This window comes from Oryza sativa, chromosome 8, assembly GCF_034140825.1.
Source record: "Oryza sativa Japonica Group chromosome 8, ASM3414082v1".
In the NCBI taxonomy this organism is placed as follows: domain Eukaryota; kingdom Viridiplantae; phylum Streptophyta; class Magnoliopsida; order Poales; family Poaceae; genus Oryza; species Oryza sativa.
The window spans coordinates 9,057,157-9,071,412 of NC_089042.1; the positions used below are offsets into that span (position 1 = coordinate 9,057,157).

At 37.2% G+C, this 14,256-nt stretch overlaps 1 pseudogene; it reads left to right on the top strand.

Annotated features, from left to right (window-relative positions):
- Window positions 1-650: 650 nt before the first annotated feature.
- LOC4345064 (receptor kinase-like protein Xa21) lies at window positions 651-4,207 on the top strand (annotated as a pseudogene).
- Window positions 4,208-14,256: the final 10,049 nt, after the last annotated feature.

Consider the following 14,256-nt stretch of genomic DNA (forward strand, 5'->3'; position numbering starts at 1 on the left):
AATAAATAATTATTATTTATTTTGTTGTGACTTGGTTTATAACTTTATTAAGCATAACTTACATTTCCACATGTTTGCATAAAAACGTTAAATAAGACAAATGGTCAAACACGTGTAAAAAACATACTTACCCACGCGAATGTGCGGGTTACCTTATTAGTTTTATTATAAAAAATAATTGTTGGTCAAAGTACCTAACAAAACATAATAGGCCTTATATTTTGAAACAAACTGAGCAATAATTAGCTATACACCCTTTTCATTCGGAAATTCTTGCAGTCAGAATTTTTGAAATCCTTAGCATGCACACATTCTTCCATGCTGCATTAATTGTATTATGATGGAATCCGTGTCTATGCGGAGGTTACATGATGATCAATTTGAGAAATTTTGAATTCTATCATATGATGATCAATTTGGGAAGGAGGGAATAATTTTTTTCTGGATTGCTGCAGCAATGTAGTGGGGGAATCGTCTAGTTTATTTATTTCCATTGACCATCATTAAATGAGTTAAGAATAGGAAATTTACAAAATAAAAGGTGTCACCATAAAAGTGTCTTTCATGAGTGGGATATGGTCCCCCTGTTACTACTACTTGTTCTACCTAGTGAGTATAACTCTGTTCCACTGGTGCAGACTTCTACACCACCATATGTCTATATATGCTGACTTGGTTTTTGCTCCCAAGTGTTATCACCAGACTGCAACCTCTCAACCTCCTTACTCTAACCATGGCAATCAAGAGGACATGGCAACTTTGGTTGCTCTCTCTTCTCACACATGCCATCCTATTGTTCACAGCCAGCTCTCAGTCCATCAATGGAGATGACCTCTCAGCACTCCTGTCATTCAAATCCCTCATAAGGAACGACCCAAGAGAGGTGCTGTCCTCGTGGGACACCAGCAGCAACACTACCAACATGACAGCACCTGTCTTCTGCCGATGGACCGGCATTTCCTGCAACGATCGCCGGCATCCAGGTCGTGTTACCACCCTCAATCTGAGCGATGCCGGCCTAGTCGGCACCATATCCCAGCAGCTTGGAAACCTGACCCACCTCCGTGTCCTTGATCTGTCAACCAACAGTCTTGATGGAGATATCCCAATCAGCCTTGGCGGTTGCCCAAAGCTTCATGCCATGAACTTGAGCATGAACCATCTGTCAGGTAACATCCCTGCTGATCTTGGACAGTTATCAAAGCTTGTGGTTTTCAGTGTCGGCCACAACAATCTTACCGGTGATATTCCCCAAGTCACTCTCCAACGTCAAGAGGAACTTCATCCATGGCCAAGATTTGAGTTGGATGGGCAACCTCACATCATTGAGAGACTTTATTCTTGAAGGCAACATTTTCACTGGTAACATCCCTGAAACTTTTGGTAAGATACTTAACCTTACTTACTTCAGTGTCCAAAATAATCAATTGGAAGGCCATGTTCCTCTATCAATCTTCAATATTTCTTCCATAAGAATCTTGGATCTTGGCTTCAATAGACTGTCAGGATCACATCCACTCGATATCGGCATTAAACTTCCTAGGATAAGTCGTTTTAACACAATTAATAACCGTTTCGAGGGTATAATACCACCCACCTTGTCAAATGCATCTGCACTTGAAGTATTGCTTCTTCATGGAAACAACTACCATGGCATTATTCCTAGGGAAATTGGCATCCATGGTAACCTGAAGGTATTTGTGTTAGGATACAACGCGCTCCAAGCCACACGATCTAGTGATTGGGAATTTATGACATCACTGACCAACTGTAGCAGCTTAACAAGGCTAGATGTTGCACACAAAAACCTCGTTGGTGAAATGCCAATTAACATTGCCAACCTGAGCAAAGAGCTCATAGGGATTTACCTAAGTGAAAACCAAATAACTGGGACCATACCTGAAGATTTATGGAAGCTCAATAAACTTACTTCTCTCAACCTGTCCTGCAACCTCTTCACAGGAACCTTACCTCCTGATATTGGCCGCCTTCCAATAATCAATTCTATCTTTATGTCACATAATAGAATCACTGGGCAGATTCCACAACCATTAGGCAATATCTCACAGTTGATCTTTCTATCTCTGTCTAATAATCTTCTGGATGGCAGCATTCCAATTAGCCTTGGGAACCTCACAAAACTTAATCTCTTGGATCTTTCCAGTAATGCCTTGATGGGCCAAATCCCACAAGAGATACTTACAATACCTTCCCTTACCTTACTTCTCAGCCTCTCCAACAATGCTCTAAGTGGCTCCATTCCAACACAGATTGGGCACTTGAACAACCTCATCAAAATGGACCTCTCAATGAATAAGCTATCTGGTGAAATCCCAAAAGCTATTGGCAGCTGTGTCCAATTGAGTTTCCTAAATTTTTATAGAAACCTTCTCCAAGGACAAATCCCAGAAAGCCTGAACAATTTGAGGAGCCTTGAAACCCTTGATCTGTCTAACAACAACTTGGCAGGTCCTGTACCTTTATTTCTTGCAAACTTCACGCTCCTAACTAATCTAAACCTCTCCTTCAACAAACTGTCAGGTCCTGTTCCAAATATAGGGATTTTTTGTAATGCCACTATAGTGTCAATCTCAGGTAATAGAATGCTATGAGGTGGCCCTCCATACTTGCAGTTCCCTTCATGCTCATCTGAAGATTCTAACCATGCTTCAGTGCATCGACTACATGTCTTAATCTTTTGCATTGCTGGAACGTTGATTTTCTCTTTGTTTTGTATGACTGCATATTGCTTCATTAAGACAAGGATGAAACCTAACATCGTTGATAATGAAAACCCATTTCTTTATGAGACGAATGAGAGGATATCTTATGCCGAACTACAAGCAGCAACCGAGTCATTCTCACCGGCAAATTTGATTGGTTCTGGAAGCTTCGGCAATGTATACATTGGAAATCTAATTATTGATCAGAATCTAGTGCCTGTTGCAATCAAAGTTCTTAATCTTGACCAAAGAGGAGCCAGCAGAAGTTTCCTGAGCGAGTGTGATGCTCTTAGGAGAATTCGACACCGGAAACTTGTCAAGGTGATCACTGTCTGCAGTGGCTTAGACCAAAATGGTGATGAATTCAAGGCACTTGTCCTAGAATTCATTTGCAATGGAAGTTTGGATGAGTGGCTGCATGCAACAAGTACAACAACCAGCACAAGCTACAGAAAGCTAAATATGGTGGAAAGGCTGCATATTGCTGTTGATGTTGCAGAGGCATTGGAATATCTTCACCATCATATTGTGCCGCCGATAGTTCACTGTGATATTAAACCAGGCAACATTCTTCTAGATGACGACATGGTGGCACATGTTACCGACTTTGGTCTAGCAAAGATAATGCATTCTGAACCACGCATACAAAGCAGCTCATTAGTAATTAAAGGAACAATTGGATATGTCCCACCAGGTAAATGATTATTATTTAACTAAACTATGGCCACAGTGAAAATTCTTTCCACTCTAAATTGTACTAGTTTCATAAAAATGATAGTATGGTATTTTAATGTGACCTAAAGATGCTAAAAGAATTAAAATGTGATACTGATCTTCTATTTGACTGAAAAATTGTAGTGTGAAATCCACCTTTTATCCCTACTTATTAGTAGCAACTAAAACATTCATTTATATACACAGAATATGGAGCGGGATCTCAAGTATCCATGGATGGTGACATATATAGCTACGGGGTGTTGTTACTGGAAATATTTACTGGAAGAAGACCAACTGACAATTTTATCAATGGTATAACAAGTCTTGTTGACTATGTTAAGATGGCCTATCCTAACAATCTACTGGAAATATTGGATGCTAGCGCAACCTACAATGGAAACACTCAAGAATTGGTAGAACTAGTTATTTATCCTATATTTCGACTTGGTCTAGGATGCTGCAAGGAATCACCAAGGGAAAGAATGAAGATGGATGATGTAGTCAAAGAATTGATTGCTATAAAGAAGGCATGCACAGCTATGCCTAAATGAAATTCGAGCAACCAAGTAATCTGGGTAAGCAATTATATGTAACTAAATTTGGTTATGTCTGCTCAAAAAGTTGTCACAGAAGTATGCTTTTGGTGTATCTGAAGTCCATTATATTGTTGTCACTACTGTTTATTTCATTTTCATCTTGTATTTCTTTGTATCCCTTTTGTTTCTGTATTTTGGGGGTGCTATCTATATATGGTTTTAAAGAGTAAACTCCATGAATTTGAGCCACTGTTTAACGTAGGCCCCGGAACTTGCATTTTACTTTCTCAGTCCCCTGAACCTGTCCTGGTTTGCAGCTTTGCAATCTTCAGTTGTTTACGATGAAAAATCACATCATTATTAGGATAATAATAGGACAATAAATAACATTACAAATCTTACCGTTTAATCCATATAAAAATGGGTTTCTCAAAAAATAATCCATATAAAAAATGTTATGTAGGGGCTACTTGGAAGATTAGTAATAATGTTTCAGCTGTAAATCTTTTACGACTGTAATCATTGGGCAAAAAAAATACAACCATATTTTATTACCCAAGAAAAAAAATGTTTGGGTGCAATGAAGACAAACCAAAGCAGAGAAGAAGATAGCTAAGCTGGCCTAGGCTTCACCCAGGCCTGAAGACGACGATGTGCATTTTCAAACTATGCATGGATATAATCATAAGATCCATTCGTTGTTATATACACCATAGTACAGTAAAATATGCCTTACAACTTACAAGAAAGGATTAGAATGGATGATAATGGACATATAAACAGCCACATTTATGTAAAAGAACAGTCACATTGAAAAAAAGCAGAAGAGAAAAGAGAGAGAGAATCAACTATGATCGGATTAATTAATTACCCAGGCTTTTAGGCTCAATTGGTGACTAGTAGTAACTAGTCCAGCACACAAGTATACTGTGCCATAGGGATGAAATCGGAATCGAAATCAAAAACACGGATACGGAAATGGAATCAAATATTATCGAATACAAATACGGAACGAATACAAAACGGAATGAGTACAATAACGAATATTTGCTGAATATAAAAAATACCTCGAATTGAGATTCCTTAATGAAGCAAGAGGTATCGCTTGTTATTTTTCTAAAATAAGATATCAACATCTCCAAAATTGTATCATCAATTTTTTTAGGAGGTCTCACAACCGTATGTGAAAATCGATTTTCATGGACATTCCCCTAAAAGACCCACGTTTTAATATGATTATCCACTTCCTAGTTCCAATACCTCTTACTTCATGCATAGCTTACTTACTATATCACTTGTCTATATCACATGTCAAGTTCTCGTTTTATAGATTGAATTCATTGTATTTCACCTCTTCGAAACTTGTAATATTTGTTTTACACTTAAAATATTTTCAAATACAAGTGTCATAAACTACACAGTAGTAGATTCACTGAACTATATAACTTTGATATCCAGAGTACGTCTCCATCTGATGTCATTTCAATTGTAGATCTGAGATTTTGTAAAAATAGATATGGTATTTTCTAATGAATATTTGGACCCCCATATATGATTCAAACAATAAACTGTCAGCAACAAAGTCGTATATCTTGTCGAGCTCTACAATTTGATATAAAGTTTGTCTTCATCTGTTTTCGTATGACAAAGTTAGGTGTATATATACGTGTTTTCCTTCTAAAAATTAATTGCTACATGAGAATAACCGGAGAAAAATTCCGGATAGTTTCCTACTGTTTTTCGATTTCAACGGATAGTGCCCTTACTGTATTTGCTTTCGTTTCAATCCTAATTCGTTTCTAAATCTAAAAATATCTGGAACTATCCAACCGAACCTATCCAATTCCCAAAAAAAAGTTTTTTTTTCGTTAGTTCATTTTTAAACTAATCAACATCATACAAAAAAAATAGGAGTATATTTTAACATATGGTATTCCCTCTGTCAAAAATAAAATAGAGTATAAATCATCCTTATTTTTCCAGAAAATCAATATTTGAATCTTTTAGTTAATAATTGAACTAAAAAATTGTGTATTTGTTTCTATAAACATATATATAGTATTGCTATATTCATATCTAAAAGTATTTACATATGACATTAATTTCATTGTTTTTCATAATACATTATGAATAAAATTAGTGATCAATGCATAATGTTAGAGACCATCTAAAAACTCTAATGCATCTTATACTTTAGAACGAACTAGTGAGCATTTTGGGAGATTTGCATGAATCTAAGATCAGCCCATACTTTTGCACTGTAGTCATTCATGCTTCTTTGACGCGTTAAACATGTTCCAGAGCTTACCCCAATATTATAGATATGAGTGGTTCGGGAGAATAGCATTTCGTATTCTTTATAAGATCTGCAGTTGCAATGTACTGTAGCTAGGAAGGTCATGTGTAATACCTGCAGTGTTATGCATTGTGATGTTGGAGTAAAGCAAATCAACAGTCTCCTTGGTTCTGCTAACCACATTGAGGAAACATTAATGTCATGGGAAGAGCTTGTCTCTCCGACATGGGAAGAAGCTGAAAACATGGACGCTGAAAACATAGACAAAGTGTTTATAGGTACAAGTTTGTAAGAACTATTTTTTGAAAGAATATTTTCTCCCACATAAATAAATGAAGCAGAAGTTTGATGAAAAGTCTATACATGCAAATCTTACTATAATACATATGCATACATTTGTTTAGTTGTTCAAATTGATCTGGTGAACAGATAATATTGCCATCATATAAAAATTTACATGACTAATTTGGGTTAACAAACCAGCAGTATCATTTTTTTTAAAAAGGGAGAGAGAGAGGTTAACAAGACCCTTGTCTATAAAAGTTATTTTTTAAAAAAGGGAGAGAGAGAGGTTAACAAGACCCTTGTCTATTAAAGTTGAATATAAATGGTGAGTTAGGAATTGTTGCACGGTTATAATTCTTTCACAAATCTGTGGCCACAGACCACAGTAGTGGAGCTAGGAGAGACGTATCCACACTATGATATGGGAGAAAACAAAGCATCCATGTGAAGAATATGTAAATATGGCTGAAAGGGCAATAGCAGAGTTCAAGAAACCACAAACCAGCATTAATGACAGCCGCCTGTGTAGTAAAAGGGTGGCACCTTTAAAAACGTCTTTTTACAGTGTGATGGCATATTCGTCCAGCAACAAGAGCCAGTTGCCAGCTAACAAAGTGATTTGATCTGTGTTTGTGGTCACGCCCGCGTTCCGTTATTCTAATGGGAGTGCATACAAATAGAGGTTTCAGCTATGGTGATGGAGCAAGTTTCAACATGAGTCTTAGAGCCTGTTTGGCACAGCTCCAGCTCCAACTCCACCCCTCCTGGAGCTGGAGCTCAGCCAAACAATTTCAGCTCCACCAAAACTGGGAGTGAAGTTGGGTGGAGCTCTGTCACAAAATATACTAGAGTTGTGGAGCTGGGTTTAGGCAGCTCCACAACTCCACTCCAGATTTAACTCCTGAAGTTATATTTAGGAGTTAGAGCTGTACCAAACAGATTAGTGGCACTGTATGTGCTAGATGCCGATACTCTGAACTCTACAATGGCATCACCTTGGTTAATATGCCTCCTGTCTTCTAGCCTAAAAACAAGGCATCCATTGTAGCATTGGGTTCTAACCTCACAGAATTATTATCTAACAGTAGTGGAACTCTGGAGGTCTGCCATACAATTATCATCCACCTTGCAATTCCTTTGTTTGTTCTCGTTATAGATCTTTTCATGGTACACAGAATTCACATTGCACAGATACTGCTGTCAGAATATATCCAAATAAAGATTCCACCATACTACTCGACGTTGACAGTTAAGAAAATAATAGTACAGCTAGATACAGGACGTAAAATGGAGGCATTACAGGTTCAGGCTGTTCCCCAATTCTTGTCGTACAATCCAGATGCTTTTTTGCTTGCATACATGAGCGTTTCTCTTCACAATGTCAAAAAAAAATGGTACTAGTCCAGATGCTTGTTGTAACGTCCCGCCTTTTCCAGACCGGGCCCGCTTCACAGATCAACATAAGTCTTTTCTGCATATTTTGTCCTCACTCGTGCGCACCCGGGAATAATTTCCCGGCCAGTCACCCATCCCAAGCACGCTTAACCCTGGAGTTCTTTAGAGATCAATTTCTGAAAAAGAAGTTGTAACTTGTTGATATGAGTATTCTATTAATTCTATTAAGTCCTAAGCCGGGATGTCACACTTCTTCCGTGGTCATTGGCACATAACATGCACTTTTGTATCCCAAAATAAAGTTGTGAAATAAATTGGAATAAAAGAACAAGAGTGTAATAGTAGTATGTAGATGCTACAAGGAATAGGCCATGTTTAGTTCCCGCGCAAAAACTTTTCATCCCGTCATATCGAATGTTTGATACATGCATGAAGTATTAAATATAGAAAAAAAACTAATTATACAGATTGCGTGTAAATTGCGAGACAAATCTTTTAAGCCTAGTTGCGCCAAGATTTGACAATGTGGTGCTACAATAAACTCTTGCTAATGATGGATTAATTAGGCTTAATAAGTTCGTCTCGCAGTTTACAGACAGAATCTGTAATTTGTTTTTGTTATTAGACTACATTTAATACTTTAAATGTGTGTCTGTATATCCGATGTGACACGCCAAAACTTTTCACCCCTATAACTAAACATGGCCATATATAGTCAATGAAATGCGGTAAAGCATTATAACTGGTGGAGTTCACCAGCACATCACATCTTGGTAACCATTTTGTTCTCTGGAGATGGTTTCATGGATATTGGAGTGAAATCATTCCATAGGTAGAAAATTTTCTACCTGCGAAAATGATTTGCCAACGTCGGCGAAAATGTTTTTTCTAGTAGTGAAAAGCAGCCGCCAATTGCAAAGGAGAAGGGAAATGTTACGATATTGGCCTACTGCTAGAGAACGGATCCCCCTGATGCGCAGATACAATTAGTCAGTTCAATTTAGACAACATGAAAAATCATATGACTAACTAGAAACATGATTGTTGGCATGCGGAGTTGAGTCAAAAGTCTATAGTTCAAGTCACTAGTTCTTTTACTATTGTGCTCATCTGCGATATATAAAACAAACATATATATACATACTATACAACAATAGGTTGTGTTATACTACCTCCGTTTCAGGTTATAAGACTTTTTGACTTTGGTCAAAATTAAACTGCTTTAAATTTGACTAAGTTTGTAGAAAGAAATAATAACATTTTCAACCCAAGACAAATTTATTATAAAAATATATTCAATTATTGATTTAATGAAACTAATTTAATATTATAAATATTACTATATTTGTCTATAAACTTAATCAAATTTAAAGTAGTTCAACTTTGACTAAAGTCAAAATGTCTCATAACCTAAAACGGAGGGGTAGGTAAAATACACCTCTCACATAGTTACGCCCCCAGCCCCACCCCTACCCTCACATTTGTGAATTAAGAATACTTATCCATTCCTAAAAACAGAACCCATGTAAACGCTGAAGATGGAAATGGTTGTCAAGTAAAATGGAACAAATGAAAAAGAGAGCATGCTCACTTCTTGTGAATGATATGGAAAATGCGCCGGATCGGTCGACTGGCGCCCGGCGCCCAGATCAGTCGCTCCCCAAATACGCGCACGTGTCTCCCCCATTGGGCCCCACCACATGTCTCCACCACATACTCCATTGCAACAAATCACCCACATATTTTGAAAACCCTCTATTAAGGGAACTCGTTTCATTTTTTGTTCTACAAAAAATGTTTCACCTAATGTACTCACAATGTTTCACTATGCCTGCCGAATGCCCCCTTAGCTCGCACGCGTAGCTCGCCGCCGCTGCCGCACGCACGACTGAGAGAGGTGAGACTGTGAGAGTCATGCACGAGTAAGAGAGAGAGAGAGAGAGAGAGTCAAAATAGGGTTTGGAAGGTATTTTCGCCATTAGGAACTCTTGAAACATTTTCTATTTTTTTTAAATCGAACCCTAACAGAGTCATTGAAATGGGGTCAGATAGAGGCTTCGTACTCTAAAAGGAGGGTCAAATAAGCAAAGTTCAAAACGTAGAGGCCAAATCAGCGGTTACCGTTCAAAACGGGGTCAAATAAGCAATTGTCCCATAATTGTTCATTCTGTCACATCAAGCATCAAGTTTCTATATAATGCCCGGCACTAACTTGTAGGGCCCTAATGTGACCTGAAAGTTGAGCGGTCTAGCCTTTTGAATTTCCAGGGAAAATGACAAACGACAAATGTTCAAGACGAATTTTGAAGAGCATGAATACATTGTGACTTCATCTCACTAGACAATAGCATATGACACTGTTGCTCTCAGACAACAGTTTGTTTTTGTTCCTGTTCCAAATAGGCCCTACATACAGGGTCAATAGTTTATTTTTTTCTACAAAAGGTACAAATGAAGTTACTTCCCCTAAAGTTTCATAAAATTGTCATATTCCCGTTAATTACAATACAGGATTTTCCAAAAAAAAAAACCAGGGACATAACACCTTTGACTAGTTTTATAGATGGTTTTCCACCCATGAACATGACATGGTGGATATACTAGTTTGAAATGATGCAAGCTGCAATAGAGACCGCCCTGTGCCTCAGCATTGGTGATTAGGTGTTAGGTCAAATGTCATAACTGATATTGGACCATACTTTGGACAGTTAGAAAAAAGAGGTTTTGAAAGACAAAGATAATACCATGGTGCAATCACAAAGTTCACATGTTGGTCTCATGTTGTACGTTGGAAAATTGCCTTCCAATCTAGACAACTGAATTGGATTTTCCCTTTTTCAGTATGTTGATACTGGAGAATAGAAGGGATGATTCTTGTTCAGGGGTTACTGAAACTAAACTTGTTAATTATGGGTAGGCAATCGGTCCAGACGGAAAGTTTGGTCCGGTCCATTTGGTCTAAAGAAAGTTCGGTCTTGATGTGGCAGAGGCATTGGAATATCTTCACCATCATATTATGCTGTCTATAGTTCACTGTGATATTAAACCAAGCAACATTCTTCTAGACGATGACATGGTGACGCAAGCTACAGACTTTGGTCTAGCAAAGATAATGAATATTGCTGAACCGTGCAAAGAAAGCAGCTCATTTGTAACTAAAGGAACAATTAGATATGTCGCAACAGGTAAGTGGCTTTTATTTAATTCAACTATGTCAGCATCTCAATAATTATTTCCGTTCTATATTTTACTAGTTTAACAAAACGATACGACAGTATTTTAATGTGACCTAGAGATGCAAAAACAAAATGTAAAATTGAACTTATATTTGACTAAAGATTATAGTGTGGGATCCACCTTTTATCCTATATTCACTATGTATCCACTAAAACATTTTTATGATTTATATATGTTTGCAGAATATGGCTCAGGGTCTCCGGTCTCTATGGATGGGGACATATATAGCTACAGGGTGTTGTTGTTGGAAATGTTTACTAGAAGAAGACTAACTAACATTTTTATAAATGGTATGACAAGTCTTGTCGACATTGTCAAAACGGCCTATCCTAACAATCTACTAGAAATATTGGATTGGATGCTAATGCAATCTACAACGGAAATACCCAAGATATGACACAACTAGTTATTTATCCTGTATTCGACTTGGTCTAACATGCTGCAAGGAATCACCAAGGGAAAGAATGAAGATGAATAATGTAGTCAAGGAATTGATTGATACAAAGAAGGCATTCTCAGCACATACATATGCCTGATAATGAATTTGGAGCAACAAAGTAGTCTGGATAAGCAATGATATGTAACTAGATTTGGTTGTCTGCTTGAGAAGTTGTTACATACATAAGCATGTTTTTTTTGTTCTGAAGTCCTCTATATTGTTAGTACAGTTTATTTCCATTTTCATCTAGTGATTTTTATCACTTTCATTTTTGTATTTTGGAGGTTTAAAAGAGTAAACTTGATGAATTTGCGCCAATATCCGAGCACAAGTTCTAACCAACTTGACTCATTGTTACCAAACAACAATATTACATACACATAGTATCCATCTAGAAGCTATAAACATGAATTATCCACGGATATCCAAAGAAACAACCGGAAACCGAAACTAACAAAGTGTCGGCCGGTCAGACCGCGGGCTGGTTGGTCTGACTAGTCGCCATACTCCAGTCTGACCGGCTTACCACAACCGCAACACCTGTTCAACATCTGAAAACCCTGTTCATCATCACCCGGTCTGACCGGTTCACATACCCCGGCCCAATCGATGCAAAAACCACCTCGCCAATAATCTCCACATATCAAAACTAATTATCTCACATGCCAATTTTTCATCACAAAATAACAATTAAACCCACTTTGATTTTACAGAAACAGAGGACATATGAAGAAGGAGAAACTTAACTCGAAATTGGACAAATTGAGCACAGTTATGTAGCCAAAACCACAATCTTGTTTTTGTTGCTCTTATTTAAGCAGAAGTTGCACACGAACTGCTAAAACCACGCTGAGCTGATGGCTAAAAGTGTTGAAATCAAAGGGAAAATGGAATTAAAATGAAGTGTTTTGGGTTTTATAAAACAAAAACAGTCTGGCTGCTTAGGTTGTAGATACACTATAGAACTGCAGGAAAACCAAGTTCAGTTGAAAGGATGGCGAGTGGGGTTTGGCTGATTTCTGGTCAGAAATTCAGCATCTTTCTCAACATGGTGAAGCTGGTTGTCATTTTCTCTTCGACACTCCTCATGGATCAAGATAAGGAACACTGTTACTCCTAGGTCTCAATAATTGCTCATTCCGTCAGATCAAGCCTCAGATTTCAATGGCTGTCACTAACTTGTAGTGTCACGTGATAGTTAAGCGGTCTAGCCTTTGAATTTCCATGGGAAATGACAAATGACAAATGTTCAAGACAAATTTTGAGGACCATGAATATATTGTGGCTTCATCGCACTAGCCAATAGGCTATATATGAAATTATTGTTCTCACACGAACTGCTATTTGTTTGCGTTCCTGTTCCAATAGGCCCTACATAGAAGGTCAATTGTGAGTTTTTTTACGAAAGGAACAAATGTATTATATTTTTAGATAATAGAGATGATTTATATCTCTGGCTTCTACCGTAAGACACACAACCATATATAAGTTTGTTAACAAATAAGAAAAAGAGATATGCGGTGATTGGACAAATAATTAAGCTGTGTTCGGCTGCTGACGTTGGTAAAAAAATCCCTTGCGCACGTAAAACGGAGCGACTCATTAGTACATAATTAATTAAGTATTATTTTTTAAAAAATAGATTAATATAATTTTTAAAGCAACTTTCATATAGATTTTTTTTGCAGAAAACACGCTATTTAACCGTTTTGGAAGTGTGCACGCGAAAAACGAGTGAGGTGAGTTGGGAACCTCAACAAACGAACTCAGCTTAAATGGAGTTGCTTGCCTAAACTTTCATAAATTTCAATGTTTCTCGTTAATTACAATACTGGATTTTTCAAAAAACCTGAGACATAACACCTTTGATTAGTTTTATAGATGACCCAAGACCATGACTAGGTGGATATACCAGTTCAAAGAGTTGCAAGCTGCAATGGAGAATATCATGTGCCTCGCATAGGTGTTAGGTCAAATGTCATATCTGATATTGGACCATATTTTGGACATTTAGAAATGAGGTTTGAAAGATAAAGATAATAGCATGGTGCAATCACCAAGTTGACATGTTGGTCATGTTGTGCCGGCATTGGAAAATTGCCTTCAAATCTAGATAAGTGAATTGGATATTCAGTTTTTTATTATGTCGAAATAAATGAATAGAAGAGCTGATTATTCTTTTGTTCAGAGGTCAAGTTTACTACTATGAAAATTTATGAGGGTCAATAGACCTGAGGTTAGTCAAACTAAACTTGTTAATGATCAAAGGATCAATATATATTTTGAACTAATCAGGCGAAACTGTAAATTTCAAAATTGACTACCTCAATTTAAAATTCGCATTATTTTGCAAAAGCATGAAGACAAACTATTTTACATAGAACTCGCCATATGTGCCACTTTCTGATTGGGTTAATTGTGCTATGTGAAGTTGTGAACAATGAATTCTACACATCTTATCTCTATACGACTAAATTTTTGACACTGTCAGCTTTCCTGTACGAGATTTGCATCACTCCAATAGTTTGAGGTTTGGTCTTGCATGCCATAGTCTTTGTCACAAATATATATTAATTCCTGATAGAGTCATAGAGACCATACTTCTCAAAATAAAATGTTATCTATTTA